At 47.9% G+C, this 19,085-nt stretch overlaps 1 protein-coding gene across 1 annotated transcript in view; it reads left to right on the top strand.

Moving 5' to 3' along the window:
- Positions 1–19,085, top strand: part of LAMC1 (laminin subunit gamma 1) — a 365,535-nt gene that overhangs the window by 116,712 nt on the left and 229,738 nt on the right. The gene's annotated exons all lie outside the window — the stretch shown is intronic.

The raw sequence follows: 19,085 nt of genomic DNA, 5'->3' as shown, positions 1-19,085 counted from the left end.
CTGGTTATGGGGAGGTTAGACTCTAACAAGGAGCTGCTGGCATCATTATGCCTGACCCAGACCCCGATATCTTCCCTCAACACACACACGTGCCCCAGTTTGGGGAAGAGCGTCCTTGTAGAGCTGTGGTGCTGTGGCACCTTTTTCCCCCACTATACAAAGGATACCTTTGTGGTCACCAGAAGTGATTGAAGTACTGCAGTCAGAGAGCCTGGGGGCGCAGCTGGCCCCTGATCCTCGACTGAAGGAAGCGATGGAGAGTCCTTGGCTGGTAATGGAAAGCTACTCGCCAGTGTTGCCTAGGCACTTCCTTGGCTGCCAAAGTTAGCGGGATTTACCTCCAGGAGAAATGTAGACTTCTGAGGTGAGATAAGGTTCTGGCAGAAGGTTGATCGAGTTGCTGACTGCAAAAAAACAATGGATCCCAGGGCCTTCAAGCCGAGTAGTTGGCTTAGGGAATGGAGGAAGTGGGGTGGTGGTGCAGTTTACTTCCTGCCAAGAGAGGAGATAAACGAGAAGACTAAGAGTGATTTTTGTAGACATTTCTGTGTTAATTATTGAAAAACTGATAGTGGTGAAGCAAAAAGATTCCATGGTGTTCTCATATTCAGTTTAGGAGACTTTAATCAGCTGGTGTGAGGCTTTTACCATTTAGCAATTAATTGTCCTTGAAAAGTGGCATTCTTGGGAGCCGAGAATGTCTTCATACTAGAATATGATCGCGTGTGCTTATAAGCTTCGGTGTATTTGCAAGGAGGAGTACAATAAAGCATCTATTCATGTTAAAGCTTCAAACCCTAGCAAATAGTGGGATAACCCGGATGTGAATTTTTCTTTCAAATGCATGATGTTGAAGGAAATTAAGTGGGTCTCAGCCCTTTCAGCGGACGATCTCTGGGGCAGAGGAAAAAAGGTGCATATGATCCTATAATAAGAAAGCATGCACACACCTACCTGGTATCTGCAAATTCAAACATAACTGCCCTGCGCACCCCAAATAAAGTGCTTTAAGCAATCTAAAGAAATGTGAGCTCAAAATTGAGTCAGACTGGTTTGCTTAGCAATGCTCCCCCCCAGGTTTGCTTTAAGATCCCATAGGTTAACTCTTATCCCAATTGAAAGGCTGCTCAACAACTTTACTGTGGCTTATGCTATGGTTTTAGAACACCTACAGTGGGAGTGGAGTGTTTGAGGGGGAAAAGGTGGGGGTGGGGCAGATTTTGTAATAAACCAAGAGTCCTTGGCACAAAGGAATGCAGCTCAGCATAAAATCGAAAAAGAGGTACCATTGGGCCTTTTAGGGCGGAACCTCTAGAAGGTTTTGTGCGTTCCCAGTGGGTCCTAGTTCCAATAAAGGAGTTCATATTTCCTCACAATCTGTAAGCTTCACATACCAACTTGTTGATTTTCATCTGCTGGGCTTTGGTTCAGTGGTCCCTACTTCAAGTGTATGCAAATAGGTTGCTCTGATTTCTGTGCTTGCTAAGCACCATTCTAAGCTGTATTGGAGCCAGCCTTTAAGGAATCAGCTAGGACAAAGTTGATCCTGCATTAGCTTGGTTTATGTTAAAATGCACTCTCAGCATTTAATGTGAAGCCCTTTACAGGTGTGTGGCTTAGGTCAGGGGGTTTTACCAGTCTAAGATATTTATTAACAGGTCTTTGCGGGCTCCGTGCTGGCATTTCAGGGTACCTGCCGTACATCATTAGATGCATTTTATGAAAGAAGCGAACCTCCTAACATCTGTGCCGCACACTCATTGCCTTTAAAAGTAAATACCTACTAAGGAAACTGAAGGTCGGAAGGTTTCAACTCATTTAAAAAGCAAATTGCAGTGGTCTCTGGGACTTTGAGCAGAAGGCGTGTTACCAGGAGGTTCACATAGGGCTGGTTCGATTAGTTTAGTTTGTTCAAGGCAGAAATCTACGAAACACTCTGCGTCTCCTTCACACGTGCTGGAGGACCATTTGTGCACTGTAGAGCGGGGCTCTGGGCAAGGAAACCCTGCTTTAGAGTCACTGCTCTTGCCAGTAAGGAGAGCATACGATACTCTAAGCTACGAAGCCTACATTTGTAAGAATTTTAAACTATTCTATCAAAACAATCTTGGAGTATTTTAGTTTAAATGTATGTTTAGCAAGCAGCTCAAGTGTATTTGTTTTACAAAGCCCAACCCTTATAATTAAAAGTTTCTGCAATTTAGACAATGTATTACAATTTCTATTGGTTTTTGCTAACTGCAAACCTGTATTAAATAAGGGCCTAAGGCTCTTGGTCTCTGAAGAGCAGCTGTTTACTTTGAGGACGAGATTTGTTCTCTTGCTTTATATCACTGGGACTTAAGAGCTTGGCCAAATCTGGCCCCAGATCGTCTCTCTGTAATGAGTCCCTGACGTAAACCCTCCACCAAGTCAAGCAGAACATAACACAGCTGCTCCGCATCTGCGCCCCCATCCTGGGAACTGGTGCTGTGCCAGTGCATGCGGGAGGGGCAGCCAACTCCTCCGCTACTCTGACATTTTACTTGTTCACTTTGTGAGGGAATGCATTTTTGCAGTTCAAGGATTGATTCGTTGAACACTCGGCATTCACATAACCAGGATTATGCTAGTGTATCAGAAGAACAGACTTAAAATCACTACTGCTAGAAAATGTAGGCTATTAGTAGCACGAATTGTTATCTGCGAAAAAACTCAGTTGCTTCTCCAGGAGTACTGCATAACTAGAGGCAGGAAGATCACTGCTATGCCTGTAGTTCTGATATTGCACTGGTCATTAAAATTCTCATTGGTTCTATGCCCTTGCTTTGTCATTCTTGGTGTATCCTGCCACCTGGTGACGGTACTGGAAACTGCTTGAAAAAAAGCTTATTGAAAGCTGTGTGTCACACATGATCATACCATGGATGGCACTTCAACCCCTTCCATGCTTGACTTGGTAAACTTGCCTCTAGCCAAGAGTAGTCTTAGAATGTTTTTTTCTCTTACACTCTCCTCTTCAGAAGCTGCTTTCCTAGAAGCCTTCTTTCTTAAGTTTCTGATATGCCAAATGGATGCATAAGCAAACTGCAAGGCCTTTGCATTTCAGAGCCATACACTGTATTCCATCGGGACAGTGTGGTCCCACGGATCTATTCCCACCTTGTTGCCTAAGGTTCCGATACAGGTTCATTGGAATGAAGGGATTGTTCTTCTGATGTCTGCATTTTCCTCAGTGGGACCGATTTCGCCTCAGTTGTCAGGTAAGCTACTTCCTGTATCACTTGCGGTCTAGATTGCTGGCTCATCTCCATCCGGTACCTGGACGCACTCCACGAGTACCTTAAGTGGCAGCATGCTCCTGATACAAACCTGGCAAACACCTATTTTGGTTGTCTACATGCATTCAGGTATCCGTACTCCCCCTAAAATAACCAGTGCCCTTTAAACAGTCTCTTGACACATGCAGCCTCCCATTCTACTTCATAAATATTCCTTCTCAATATGTCACTCTTACACTACGAGTTGGAACAGTTTAGGATAATGCACTTTGTACACTGTGAAAGGCAGGGCATGTACTTTATTTAGGATTGTGGGTAAATGTCTTTGAGATGGAGACGCAGGTAATGGAGCAATTGGGTGCCAACATGGATTTACTTACAGTAATGACGTGGTGTTCCAAAGACAAAGCATCTTGGCCATTTTACACCGGGGGACAGAGATAGGGACAGGAATGCTAGTAGATGTGATGTTGCTCTAAGAAATGGAATCTACAAACAGCAGGGCAGGAAGTACTTCGACAAAGTGTCATGCTTACAGGGATTGGGATTTTCTTGAAACTGATTACATAGACACTGAGATGAATAATGTACAGACGGGCAACGACGTGGACACTTAATTTGTCTTCTACTGTGGGACAAAAACATGTACACACCCACACACAACCCACACAAAACAATAGGTTCGAGGCATGTGGGCTGCTAAATTCATATCTTAGCATTAGATCGCCGCCTAGTGTTGGGTCCGGATGATCGCACATTGTTGTCCTGGAAGAGTCTTCGAAGTATCCTGAGATAGGTGGCTCCTCCCCTGGACTACAGTGCGCATGGGCATCGGCTCCATCCCCAGATTGTTTTTTTCCGCCATTGGGTTCGGATGCGGTCTCGACCTCTCTCTGTTGGAACCGAGAAAAACTAACTTTTTAAGGCCAAAAGGCCTTGTTTTCATAGCGTCGGTATTGTTTGCGCACGGTCTCGAGTTCTTCCGTCTCTTGGAGTCTGATTCAGCGGTGTTTTTTCACTCTTCGGACATCGAGGCCTTCTCATCGCGACACGACTGCAACTTTCCAACATGGAGCGGAGTCCGTTTAAGTTCTGTCCGCTCTGTGGGTCCAAATACCCACATATAGATTTGCACCCCGTCTGTAACAAATGCCTTTCACCAGACCATGACGACGGAAAGTGCAAGGCCTGCGCACAATTCAGGTCTAAGAAGACTCTCAAGCTTCGGCGCCTGGAAGCCAGACAAGCGGCCCCGGATCCGGAAAACATTTTCGGCGACCAAGAAGAGGAGGACCAGAGTCATCATCTCCAAATCTCCCCGCCCGAGACGGAGGTCGAGGCGGATCCGGTAGACGACGACGGAGTCGTGGGTCAAGGCCTTGAATACGTCGAAGAGGTAGGAGACGTCGAAGAGATTTATGGGGCCGCGGAAGATAGCTCAGGGGACGAGCTATGCCCCGAAGGTTACGAAGATCACGATCGGGACACGGGATCGCCTGTTGGCCTTACCCAAGACCCCGTACCGCAAGCCACGGCCCCGCCTTCAGGCCCGGCCACGGACACACTTGCTGCGCAGCACGTTTCGAAACCGAAACCGAAACCTACGGTATCGACAACACCTAAAATGGCCGACCCGAAACTTATGGACTAGAGCGTCCCTAAAATGGCGGCCGTACCTATAAAAGCTACCGCACCGGCTACTTCATCGACTCCGTCGGCCTCTGGTCCACAGAAGTCGAAGAAATCGGTCGATTCCACGGGGTCGAAGTCGGCGCCAGAGGAGGGATCCTCTAAGAAGGGTGGTCGGCACGGGTCAACCGCTGCGACACCGTCCAAGCACGCCAAAGCCAGTGGCACGGCTCCGGTTCCGACTGGGACTTCGTTAGTCGGACGCGTGGTGGACACGGAGGCAACACAAGCACACGGATCGAAGGCTGGCACATCTGCGCATCGGTCCAAGGAATCTGGGTCGGCGGCGGCAGCATCTTCGTCTAAGACTCAGAAGGGCCAAGACGTCGGATCCGAGGGGAAAATCAAGCCATCCTCGTCGGCGCAAAAGGCCACTGCAAGTGAAGCGTCCCTCATCGCCTCTTCACTACAGAGAATCAGGGAGAAGGCCGCTGCTACGTCGGCTCCGATGCCATCGCCACACACTCCGGCAAAGCCTGCGAGTAAACTTCTTTTCCTTCTGCCACCAAAAGAGTCGCCGAAGGCCTTTTCAACGAAATCGACGCCAAAGAAGTCGGATTCTTCAACGGCAGGGGCACTTTCAAGTCGGGTACTCGACTCAGAAGAGGATTCTGAGCGTTTTATCGACGCCGACACAGGCAAATTGACCCTTTACAAGAGGAGGATCACTTCAGAGCCAGTGGACTCCTATGTCATCCCCCTGAAGAAGAAAAGGCTTCCTCAAGACGCTTCAAGCCTCATAGAACCTATCCAGCCTCCTCCAAGGAGGAGCCCTACACCCTCACCAGATCATTCTGAGGGTGAGGGATATAATGAGGATGACCAATACACCTTCCCCATCAATGAACCAGATGCACAGCCAGATTCATATGATGACATTGGTGACCAAGGCACCCAAAGTGCGGGGCAAGACCCACAGCCTTTCAGTGCACGTGCATCCCCAACAGAGGACTCTGCAGGTTTTCATGCACTCATTGAGAGGGCAGCTGCTAATCATGATGTGGACATGCATGCTGACCCAGTTGAAGAAGACTTTCTATTTGACACTTTTTCAGTTTCTGAAAGATCAGTGAAGACGCTGCCTATGCTCAAAGGGGTCCTCAAGCATGCTGCGGACATCTTTAAAGAGCCTACCAGAGCGAGAGTGGTCAATCCACGTATCGAAAAAAAGTACAGACCAGCACCTGCAGACCCTGCATACATTCGGGGACAGTTGCCACTGGACTCTCTTGTGGTCGCAAATGCCAGGAAACGGGCCAACTCCCAGACGACGGGTGAAGCTCCTCCCCCGGACAAAGAGTCCAAGGTGCTAGAGGCAGGAGGCAAAAGAGTAGCTGCACAAGCTGCCAATTTTTGGCGTATTGCAAATACACAAGCACTCTTAGCACGCTACGATAGGGCGCATTACGACACCCTAGAGCAGATTATACAACACCTGCCTCCGCAGTTTCAAGAGGCCACCAAACTGCTTATAGAGGAGGGAAAACTGATCTCCAACGCAGCCATCAAGTGTGCACTTGACGCCGCAGACACAGCAGCTAGGGCTATCAACACTAGCGTCATGCTAAGACGACAAGCTTGGCTCCGCATATCGGGGTTTAAACCAGATATCCAGACAACCATACTTAATCAGCCAGTCAATCCTGATAGACTGTTTGGTCCAGATGTTGACACCACCCTAGAAAAAATTAAAAAAGACACCGAAACTGCTAAGTCAATGGGGGCCCTACAGTCACAACAGTTTCGTGGCAATAATTTTCGTCGCTCAGGTGCGCGTGGAGTCACCAGAGGACAGATGGGTCAACAATCGCAATTCTCTAGAGGTGGAGCACAATCCTCGTACACCAAACAGAACAAGGGGGGTTACCGAGGAAACAGCACCAGAGGACGCGGCAGAGGGAACAACAACTCCCGCTCCTCTACCCCAAGCAAACAGTGACTCTCTGTCACTACCCCCCGACCACTTGACACCTGTCGGGGGGAGACTGCAGCAGTTCCTGCCCGTCTGGAGAAACATCACCACAGACAGGTGGGTGCGACAACTAGTCCAGTACGGTTATTGTCTAGAGTTGAAATCCACTCCACCCAACATTCCACCAAGGCAAAGGCCTATGTCTGCAGAGCACTTGCACTTATTGCAGCAGGAAGTAGTGGCGATGCTGCAAAAAGGCGCAATCGAGCTCGTGCCAGTGGGACAGGAAGGCACAGGGGTATATTCCCTGTACTTCCTTATTCCAAAGAAGGACGGATCTCTCAGACCCATTCTAGATCTACGTCCCCTCAACCTGTATATACTGTGAGAACATTTCCATATGCTTACACTGCAACAGATTCTTCCCTTGTTAAACCAAGGGGACTTCTTAGCAACCTTAGATCTCAAGGATGCTTATTTCCACATTCCACTACACCCGTCCCACAGGAAATACCTCAGGTTCACTATCCAAGGCAAGCATTACCAGTTCAAGGTCCTACCCTTCGGAGTCACCACAGCCCCAAGGGTGTTTACCAAGTGTCTGGCGACAGTAGCAGCGCACCTCAGGAGGCAGAACATCCATGTCTACCCCTACCTGGACGACTGGCTCGTTCAAGCCAAGTCGGAACAACAGTGCGCCGCGGACATGTCGACTACCATTCACCTCCTTCACAATCTAGGTTTCTCGTTGAACTACCCAAAGTCGCATCTTCAGCCGGCACATGTCCGGCAGTTTCTAGGTGCGACGATCAATACCCTGACGGCCATGGCTCAACCAAACCAAGTCAGGATAGACAGCATGCAGTCTCTAATCCAGAAATTCAGACCACAACACTCGCTTCCAGCGAGAGTGTTCATGCAGTTGATAGGCATGATGGCCTCCTGCATCTTCATAGTCCCTCACGCACGGTTACATATGCGCCCGCTCCAGGAGTGCTTAGCAAATCAGTGGACACAGGCTCAAGGACAATTAACAGACCTAGTGTTGGTTACCAGTCGGGCATACAACTCTCTGCATTGGTGGACTCCACACAACCTTTGCAAGGGCCGACTGTTCCAGGAGCCAGTGCCACAGATTATCCTGACCACGGACGCATCTCTCCAGGGATGGGGAGCTCATCTGCTCACTTACACAGTGCAGGGACTATGGACGACGCAGCAACAGAAGATGCACATCAACTATCTGGAACTGATGGCAATCTTCATGGCGCTCAAGTCCTTCATTGTACATCTGTGCAACAAGGTAGTGTTAGTCCGGACGGACAACATGACCGCGATGTACTACATTCAAAAGCAGGGGGGCACCCACTCGCCACAGCTGTCTCATCTGGCTCAGGGCATGTGGCGGTGGGCCATTCAGAGGAACATCTTCCTCATGGCAGAACACCTCCCGGGCAAGGACAATCAGATGGCGGATCTGCTCAGCAGATACAGCCATCAAATGCACGAGTGGGAGTTACACCCATCTGTACTCCACCCGTACTTCCAGCAGTGGGGTCATCCGGAGATAGACCTGTTTGCCACAAAGGAAAACGCAAAATGCCAACACTTTGCCGCCAGGTTTCCTCACCCACAGTCGCAGGGGAATGCGATATGGATGAACTGGTCAGGCAAATTTGCGTACGCTTTTCCGCCAGCCCCTCTGATACCGCTGGTCGCAAGAAAGCTAAGGCAGCACGCGATGACTCTCATCCTGGTTGCTCCAACGTGGGCGCGCCAAGCGTGGTACACCACGTTCCTCGAACTCTCAGTGGTGCCGCATCAAAGACTGCGCCTCACGCCCAGACTTTTGACGCAGAACCATGGAGAAATTCAGCATCCAGATCCGCAACAGCTCAACCTGGCGATCTGGCTCCTGAGGTCCTAGAGTTTGGATACCTTAACCTGCCTCCAGAATGCATGAACATCATCAAGGAGGCAAGGAGGCCAACTACCAGAGCATGCTATGCTGCAAAATGGAAGCGCTTTGTCATTTATTGTACAGCCAATGACATCAACCCGCTAGATGCATCTATCCCTAACATCATTTGCTATCTGTTGCATCTTTACAAGTGCAATCTAGCGTACACTTCCATTCGGATACATCTATCCGCCATAGCAGCTTATCTTCAGAACAGGCAGCATCTCTCTGTCTTCAGGGTGCCTGCCATTAAAGCTTTCCTTGAAGGTCTGAAACGAGTCATTCCCCCAAGAACACCACCAGCTCCGGTGTGGAACCTCAATGTGGTCCTCACCAGACTGATGGGACCACCATTTGAGCCACTGCACTCGTGTGAACTCCAGTTCCTAACGTGGAAAGTAGCTTTCCTGATAGCTATAACGTCACTGAGGCGGGTTAGTGAGCTACAAGCGCTCACAATCCAAGAGCCTTTCATTCAAATTCATCCAAATAGGGTAGTGCTACGCACTAACCCCAAATTCCTTCCGAAGGTGGTGTCACAGTTTCATCTCAACCAAACTATTGACTTGCCGGCATTCTTCCAAAACCCACAAACGGTGGCGGAAAGAATGCTCCATACCTTAGATGTACGGAGGGCGTTGATGTACTACATAGACAGGACACAACCCTTTAGGAAAACAAAACAACTTTTTGTTGCCTTCGCACCACAACACAAAGGCAACCCTATTTCCAAAGCAGGAATAGCCAGGTGGATCGTTAAGTGCATCCAAATCTGTTATCAAAAGGCCAAGCGCACTTTAACGATACCCCCAAGGGCGCACTCCACACGCAAATTGGGGGCATCCATGGCTTTCCTAGGGAACATTCCTTTAGAGGACATTTGCAGAGCAGCCACGTGGGTTACACCACATACCTTTACAAAACACTACTGTGTTGATGTGCATTCCAAGCAGCAAGCTGCTGTAGGGCAGGCTGTTCTCAAGACACTTTTTCAGGTTTCTGCAGCTGGCACGGGCAACCGCCGCTGATGGAGGGACTGCTATGTATTCTATGCTAAGATATGAATTTAGCAGCCCACATGCCTCGAACTGAATATGCTACTTACCAGTATGCATCTGTTCTTGGCATGTAGGGCTGCTGACATTCATATCGCCCACCCTCCTCCCCGGTGCCTATCGCAGCTGCAGATGTACTATTGTATTCAGTCATTAGCATGGACATCCTTTACACTTTTCACTCCATCTTCTGCCACAATGGCGAAAAACAATCTGGGGATGGAGCCGATGCCCATGCGCACTGTAGTCCAGGGGAGGAGCCACCTATCTCAGGATACTTCGAAGACTCTTCCAGGACAACAATGTGCGATCATCCGGACCCAACACTAGGCGGCGATCTAATGCTAAGATATGAATGTTAGCAGCCCTACATGCCAAGAACAGATGCATACTGGTAAGTAGCATATTCAATACTAAATAACTCTTATGCTTTTGGTTGAAAGTTGCAAAAACTAACTTCTTATTGGAGCCCCTGTGTTGCAAAGTAAACCATATTGAAACATGTTATGTAGTTCTTTATTCAAGATCAGGATCCCCAGAAAATAGTGTTCTAGGACATGCATGCTTTAGGCGACTGTATTATGCCAAAATAACATCAAGCATATGTAATAAGTCTCGAATTTGTGAGAGTTTAAGCTATTGGCACTGTAAATGACAATACCTTATATTTATGTGTTTAAGTGCGTATTTACGCACTACTCGCAGGTTTTCAAACCACATAAATAAAAGGCATTGTCATTTACAATGGCAATAGATCAAACTCTTGCAAAAGCGAGACCTAATGCATTGCAAATGTTTGGTGCTCTCCTGGCAGCAAGGGCTTCACTGGCCTGTGCTGCCTGGCCGCAGAGGGTCATTTCTTGGCAGGAATGGTTTCAATTAGTTGCAGCTGCCTATGTTCTCTGCGTGACTTCACGCAGGTGCGCGGCCTTCAAGAAGCTGTGTAGCCTGGGACCTGAAGTCTGCATGAGCGAGCGGCGCAGCCTGTGCTCTCTAGGCAGCACGAACTTCAAAGAGCCACAGCAGCCTATGCTCTTTCTGCAGCATGGTTTGTGCTCTCCAGTAAGCAAGAGCTTCAAGGAGCCGGCAGTGGCTTGTGCTCCCTGGCTGGCGCAAGGTTTAAGGGGCCTGTGCTGCAGCAGTGTATATTTTATGGTCCGCAAGGGCTTCAATGAGCTGTCCAAGGTTTGTGCTCCTTGCTTAAAGCAGCTTCAAGGAACTGCAGCGGCCTGTGCTCCATGCTTAGCGCAAGCTTCAAGGTGCTAAAAAGGCCAGTGTTGACCAGACATTAAAGGTTACCTGTGTCCTCTAGGTATCACAGGCTCTAAGGAACTAGCTACTGTGTTGTGTGCTCCGGACTCCAGAGCCTCAGGAAGCTGCAGCGGCCAGTGCTTCAGAACTGCGGCTTCTTCTGTTTGCGCTCCCACGGTCTTCAAGTCGCTGCACAGTCCCACTACTTGGAGAAACGGGGAGCAGAGCGTCCAGGGAAGCAACGGAGAGGCCGACATCAAGAGATCAAGACCTCGAGAAACGCTCTCCCGCTTAGGACTAAAAGACATGGGCGAGAGAGAGAGACCTGGGGAAACATTCACCCGCTCTGTACCAAGAGACAGTGTGAGAGTAAGCGGGGGAGAGAAAGACCCTGGATAACACTCTCCCGCCTGGCACCCTGAGACTAAGAGAGAAGTGGCCAAGGTAGAGACCTGGTGAAAATACTCTCAATACAACAAATAAATAGAAGAAATAGTCACTTACCTCAAGGGCGGCGTCTCATGAATGGTGTGGTGGCCGCCATTGTTAACCCCTTCTGCACCTGTGCGGCCGTTTTAATGAGTGGGCGGGATCATGACGGCCCCCAGCCATCATCAGCACATGTCCACCATGATGCATGACGGACGGGGGCCGCCATCAGCATGGAAGGGGTTAAACAAAAAGGAAAGTGAAGCGAGCAAGGGGTGCAGATAGTAAAATGAGATTAAGCACCGACTGGGTGGGTGAGGATTGAGATGATGCTGGGCGCCCATGTTACAGTGAAAGAGGGCGCCTATGTGATTGAAAGCGGGCGCCTGTGTTAAGGATAAAGCGGGCACCCTTGTTGTTAATTTAAAGCACATAAAAGAAAGCACTGCCGTGCTGCTTAAATAAACACAAGAGCTTCCAGCTGAAGCAGCGCATGTCCTGCCTGCAGTAAGAAAAACTCAATAAAGAAAATAATGCTTATAGACTAAATAACATACTGTGTAACAACCAAAGTAAAAGTCCCATTCGCCATGGGAGGTTACAAATGAAGACAAGGTTGGACTAAGGAGGGACTAACAAGCCTATTTACGAATTAGAATCCAGCATTTATGAAGGGCAATGACACACGCCAGTGACAAATAATGGGCGGAGAGTGGGCGGCGCTTCTATTCCACATACAGCATCCCTTGCCGAGCAGCGCATGCGTGCTGCCTCTATGCTCGACCTAACCAGCTTTCTAAAGAACTTGAACACATCACTTATGCTATCCAAATATTTAACAATTTAACTGGCATCCCACGTACTATATAGCACACTAACTGTTATCCTGGCTCTGTGCATTAATTAGCACATGCATATTATTCACTGTCAGTCATTTTGGTCTTTGAAATGCAGACTGCCTTCCACGCTGACAGGGCAACTTAACTTGAACCCATCCACCTAGCTTAATCGCCATCACTACCTTTTTTTTTTTTTTTGCAGCATTACATTTTTCATCATGTTGTCTTTTCACAGTACATTTTATTTAAAATATAAAACCGCTCTTTCTCTTTGCATTCAACCGGGTTTTAGTCTGGGTTAGGTGCCTTCCCGGTAACCTCAAAACCAAGGACCCGTGGTAGCATTCACCATAAAATGATTCCCCTGGATTATTTAAGCAACCACGCTCCTGGGTCCCAGCCTCTTACTTTCCACGGAGAGATTAAACTCCTTAACCATCCTGTTAATCTCTTTCCTATACCATTGCTTCACATATTATATTAAAGCTGTAATCAAATTACTTTCTCCCTGTTTTTCCAGCCTAACTTTTGGAACACCTTCATTTTTAAAGACTCCTTGAAGCAAAAGTGTAAAAATATGATAATCTCTTCAAAATTCAAAAAGTGTATTTCATTAACATACAGTACCTTCACACCTTAGCACATCAGATTATATCCATGCATTGAGAAGCTTTTTTTTTTAAGTGATAGTTTCTAAATTCATGTTTGAAAACGTTCATTCTCCCCCCCATCTCCCCCTACCTTAACATCCGTGCCAATATTGAATTTAGAGGCATGTCGGATGTTATTTACACTCTTTTGGTAGCCTGGGTTTCTTTTATACATGAACAACTTACCATAGTTTATCAAATCAAACACCATAGAAGGTTATGTATAGTGCACATCCTGAAGACATGTATTTAGAGTTCCACAAGTGACGAAAAAGGATTTAAAGTGAAATAATACAATTGAATAGGATCACACAATTTGGGAAGGTGGAGAAGCCAGAATTAATCCCAGGTTTTCTGGTTTGACCTTGTGCAATTCACCCATTAAATGTATATGCTTCACTACCCTTACGCTCACCTTAACACCCAAACCCCCAGAACACTTCCCCCTTCGGATTCCCAGCTGCTGGCATCAATGCGGTCCTCTGCCACATCACAGAACAAACTTTGTGGGCCCTGGAAAAATGATTGACAGTACCAATGACCTAGACTCATTTTCTTTTGGAATCACACTGGCAGCCCTACATCGTTCCATCTCATCAGTCCTACCCCAGTTGAACTCCTCACCCTTATCTCGCCATATCTGACTTTAGGCACCCATGTGCAAGTATTTCAACATCCTCATCTGCTCCTTCATCTTTTTTTTTTATTATTCATTCCCTGAAAAACGTATGGGATTTAGTTCCGTTTTGACACATTATCTGGAAGAATTGTGTTGCAAATACTTTTCTAATATTATTTCTCGATCTGCTAGTCTAACATTATTCTGTGCGTGACTATTGTATCCCCCATTGGCTGCACGAGAGGCCAAAACCTGTGATTTGAAAATTTAGGCAAATAATGTGCTACAAATTTCTTGAGTTTCAAATGCATAATTATGAAGTCAATTTCTATAAATCATTACGTCGCCCTATTATGTTCTATGGGAGCATGACTTGGATTCTTTTTTAAAACATTTGGTCTATATACACTTTTCAGCCTTGTTAAGCAGCGTGCTTGGGTGCAGTTTTAATTCAGAATTTCTCCACAATCTTTGCAGTAATCCTAGCAATGTGTGTAAATAAACAAAATGTTCAGAATCCGCCTTACATTATACTATTGACAGATTTATTTTTGAGAGAAATACCTGCCTTGCTCAAGGTGCGATCCATATATGAAACATTTACCTTAATTTGGCATTGTGACAATTTAATCATCAAATGCTGTTCCATTACTTCAAAGAATAACAATTCCAAAGATTGTCAAATATTTGCTTGGCCCACATATCAGAAAATCTTCATGGAGGCAACTCAACTTGGTGAACTCCTGACCTAAGTTATTACTCTCTGAAAAATAGCAGGCGAGGGCGCCAATCTGAGGCATCCATTTGCACTCAAAAGTAGTGATAGATGTAAAGTGCTTTGACTTTGGGTGCTGATGAGTTTCGATGTGCACAGTCGCTGTCCTTAACTTAACCAGCAGCTCATATTTTTGGGTGAATGATTAACCACCCAAAAGCATCAATTGAGTCGAAGTTTTGCACTCAATCTGCTCTCTCCACATCTTTTGCTCCCAAGCCAGCTAGAGGGCAGTCTCCAGATGACGGATAGGGATCAATTGACTTTACCAAAATCATAAGTGTTAGGAGAATTCTAGAAATTTACATTCGACTTGTGGGCACATCATTGTTAAACTTCCTCATTGAGAAGGTCTGCATAGAGAGACTACGGCAACCACTGAGCTGTTCTAAAAAGGCATAACCTGTTATTGTCATGGTGTCTGTAATATTGGTTCTGACTGATCAGATGTTCTGGGGCTCCCTTCAGCCTTGGCTTGCCCCCAGCATGTTGGGTCATTCATATTCTAGAGGCTGGGCTCGCTAAGTGGAGGTTCCCATGCTCTGGTGCCATAAAATGCTGTGTGCAGAGAGCTAGCCAGGAAAGCTAATTGTTTGAAGGATCTAATGAGCCTAAATTAGATCGAATGATGCCTGAATTAGCCTCCTAATGAAGGTGTACAGAATCGGAGGCAACTCCCCTCCCCACTTGCACTCCCCAGAGGCGCACTTAGTTGTGGCTCCATAAAGATGTGTGACTGTCTATTCACACCTGGCCCAGCCATTGGGGTAAGAGTTTAAACCCCACGCAGAGCTCTCGTCCATATTTGCTCTGGATAATTTTGAAGTACACGCAGGTGGCCTGTGTGCAGTTGTATTCAATTAAAACTGCTGCATTTATTATCCCATTAGTGGGGTGCAGCCTCTAATTATTTCAGGAATGATAGATAATTAAGTTCCCGACACACAAGCTACCTACCTAAAGTATGTTGTATTTCCGCCCTGAGTCTGTTCATTGACTAATATAATTTAGCTTTTCTTTCACAGCCGGAATGGCAGCTTATTGGGAATTTGACCATCATTTCTTTGCTAGCTTTGGGGCACGTGTTGGATTTAAGTCTTCTTTCATCTGCTTGGGGTAAAGCGATAGTAGCAGACAAGATTTCGACTGATGTGAGCAACGGGAATGTGCTCAAACTAAATGTCAAGGGCGATGCAGTCCCACTGCACTAAACTAACAAGTCATTTACCTTCCGTAATGCCTTATCTGGTAGAGACTCTTGCTGCAGATTCCTTACCTTAGAATTATCCCCAGGTGTCGGACTGGATTTGGGATTTTTTTGTGAGCAGGACCCCTATGCGCTGGTGGGTGGTGGTGTTCGGCTCCGCGTGGCATAGTCTACGCCGGAAGTGAAGACACAGTGCCTATGTAGGCACCCCCCCAGTGCACGGTTGGCAGTTTCTTTTTTAGACTTTCCATGCCAGGAGTGCAGGTGGCACGAACTCTGACCACTGGTGTGGAAAACTAGGGCCCTGAAAGGGTGAACAGCCTTGACCCTAGAAATCACTTTGCTGAGCAGGGAGGATAGGGGAGGTGGTAAGGAATCTGCAGCCAGGTATACTCTACCAGATAGGTGTACCAAAGGTAAGTAACTTCTACATCTGATAGAGCTTTCTAGCAGAAGAGTCATTACCTTAGAATAGATGCATAAGCAATACCTCCCCGTATGTGGGTCTGCAAAACCGTTTCATGCTAAAAAGTCCTGGAGGACCAAACGGGCAAAGTGCCCATCCCAACGGACCTGACTGTCCAGGCAGTAGTGCTTGCTGAACGTGTGCAGAGAAGCCCTCTTTGCTACCTGGCAGATGTCCAGGAATGGAACTACGCGTGCTATTGCGGTGGGCGCCGCCTCAGCTCTGGTGGAAGGAGCACACAAACGCTTAGGGCAATGCTTCTTGACCAGTGCGTAGCAGATTTTAAGGCAGACCACGATTCATCAGGAGATGGTCGGTTAATACACAGCCTTTCCATTCTTGGCTCCAACATAACCCACAAAGAGTTGGTTGTCCACCGAGAACTCTTTTATGCAGTCAAGGTGGAATGACAATGCTCTTTCTGCATCCAGTCGGTGGAGTCTCTTCTCTTCTTTCAAGGGATGTGGTGGAGCATGAAAGGGGTAGGCAAGGTGATCGACTGACCTCCATGAAAGGGAGTGACAATTTAAGGCAGAAGGAAGCTTTAGTGCAAAGAACCAGCTTGTCTGGGAAGAGGTTTAGGTACGGAGGATTAGATGACAAAGCTTGGAGCTCACTGACCCTCTGTGCTGATGTTATTGACACTAGGAAGGCCATCTAGATGGTAAGGAGTCTGAGAGGACAGTTGAGTAGTTGCTCTAAAGGAGCTCACATCATAGACGCCTGAGCCTGCCCGCCCTGATGTTCAGAGTGCCCGCCGGGTGTTGCACCACCAGGGATGTGATCTGATGTTCCAGCCATGTCCAGTGGCGCAGGGCCTCTTGACAAAGGGTCAACGACTCCACCCTAACCTGTTTGTTGCTGTACCACATGGCAGTGCTGTTGTCGGTCAACACCTACACTAGCCTTCCCTTGATGAAGCATAAAAAGGCCTTTAATGCCAGCCAAATCGCCCGGAGCACCAGTAGGTTGATGTGGAGTACAGATTCTGCCAGAGACCTGAGGCCTTTGCTCTCCACATCTCCCAGAGGACTGCCCCATCCCAGGAGTGATGCATCTGTCACCAGTGTCCGATCTGTTTGCGTAAGGGAAAGCGATCTGCCGCTGACCCCCCCAATTGTCGTCTGTTAACCACTACTGCAGGTCTTTTGCAGTTCCCTCTGGCGATGGGCAGTTGTCCTGTTCACAGGAGCCCCTGTACAGGGCTTGGCCCAGACCCCAAGCTAGACACCTGTGAGGGCTTCATTAAATGGGAGAAGTGGTTCTGAAGTGGTGACTTCTGGCTGAAGCACCTCCGTCAAGACTGCCTCTGAAGGCAGGTGAAGGTCTAGGACATCTGCCGCCCTCCTCACCACCATAGCAAATGTGGCACTCTACTCCATAGCCTCAGTAGAGAATAGAGACCAAGCCAGCATCTGGAGAGATGTCTTGTCCACTGGCATTTTCCAATACCTCACACCAGTGCATGTCAGTATCTATGGGCTGGCCTTCCTCAGGGTCCAGTGGCCACTCCCAATCATCCCCAAGTCCTAGCCCATTGAAATAAGGCTCAGGCATGGAGGGAATGGCTCCAGTCTGTGGAGGCGTTTTCGTCAAACGGTGCCCATCCAGCTCTGTGTTGGAGCCAGGGATGAGAATGGGGATGGCACCGGGAGTGTCGACATCTGGCATTGGGAAGGTCAAGGTTGTACGACTGGCAGTGGTCTGGATCCATGAGGGGGCCCAGGAAACCCGAATAATGCAGAGAGAGGATATGTTGATGGGGATCCAGTGGGGTCCCCCTCCCGAACACACGGCGTGGAGGCGTGCCAGTAGGGATTGACCGCCCAAATAAGATATGCAGGACCCCATAAACTGTGCAGAGTTGGGCGTGAGTCGGTCTCATAAACTGGTCCAGAGCTGACCCAGGTGCAGACTCTACCACGGAGCCAGGCCTTGAATGACAACACTCATCTCGCCAGATGACTTCGGACGGGGGTAGAGGAAGACCTCTTCGACTTTATACTCTTGGCCGACTTAGACTGCGAAGAAGATCAGTGGGGCAGTGATCGATCCCAGGACCTTCCTCTCGACCGGGATTGAGACCGTTGAGCACCAAGGAGCTTAGGGACCACTCCCTCAAGGCCTTGGGGTGCGTAGCGTGGCTGTCGACACAGGTCTTCGCGTCGTGGTTGCGCTCAAGACATCAGAGACAGACACGATTCGGGTATGTCACCAACATCTATTGGTGACAGGCGGCACAGGGCGTGATACCAGCCTTTTTAGTGAACAACACTGCCACACCAGAAAAAAATCTCAAAAAACCTCCAACAAAAAGTTGCAAAGGTTCAGCCAAAAATGACTGGGGGTAGCTCTCTACGAATCTACACTGACTGGCACAGAAAGAAATTAACTGATGTCAGCGTGATGGGGTGGTGCCTCTATAGGAACCGCAAACGTCACTTCCATCGTGGACGCCGCTGCCACGTGGGGCTGGATGACTCCACTTACTGACATGCAGGGGTACTGCTCATGTATCATTTCCGGATCCAGTCTGACGCCTGGGGATAATTCTAAGGTAAGGAATCTGAGGCTAGAAGTCTCCATCAGATACAATGTGCATTAAGCATCAACTCATATCTGTGGTCTTTGGAATGAAGAGATGGCTTGCAATCCACACTGGAAAAGGGGATGATCTGCAAGCAGCAAGGTCTTGACTCTTTTCCAGATCAGTGCTGGCAGAGCGTTCTTGTATACGGGTGAACCAACATTTTATGCTGTAACCTTTTATTTTTTTATTTTAGGGTGTTGGATATTAGAGGTAGGGGTGGTTTATCACATTCCTTGTCTGAATCAGGCTTTCCCTTTGTATGCTGGCTTGGAGCGGTCTTCCTTGTTTCAGTGTACGTCGTCTTTTCGGTCAGATGTTTGACTCGTTCTTGACTCTGGGTAGCACTATGCTGACTCACTCTTGTCTCTGGTTGCCTCTCGCTT

This window comes from Lissotriton helveticus, chromosome 1_1, assembly GCF_964261635.1.
Source record: "Lissotriton helveticus chromosome 1_1, aLisHel1.1, whole genome shotgun sequence".
Classification (NCBI taxonomy): domain Eukaryota; kingdom Metazoa; phylum Chordata; class Amphibia; order Caudata; family Salamandridae; genus Lissotriton; species Lissotriton helveticus.
The sequence above is the reverse complement of the archived record's forward strand: the minus strand, read 5'-3'. Positions and strand labels throughout refer to the sequence as shown.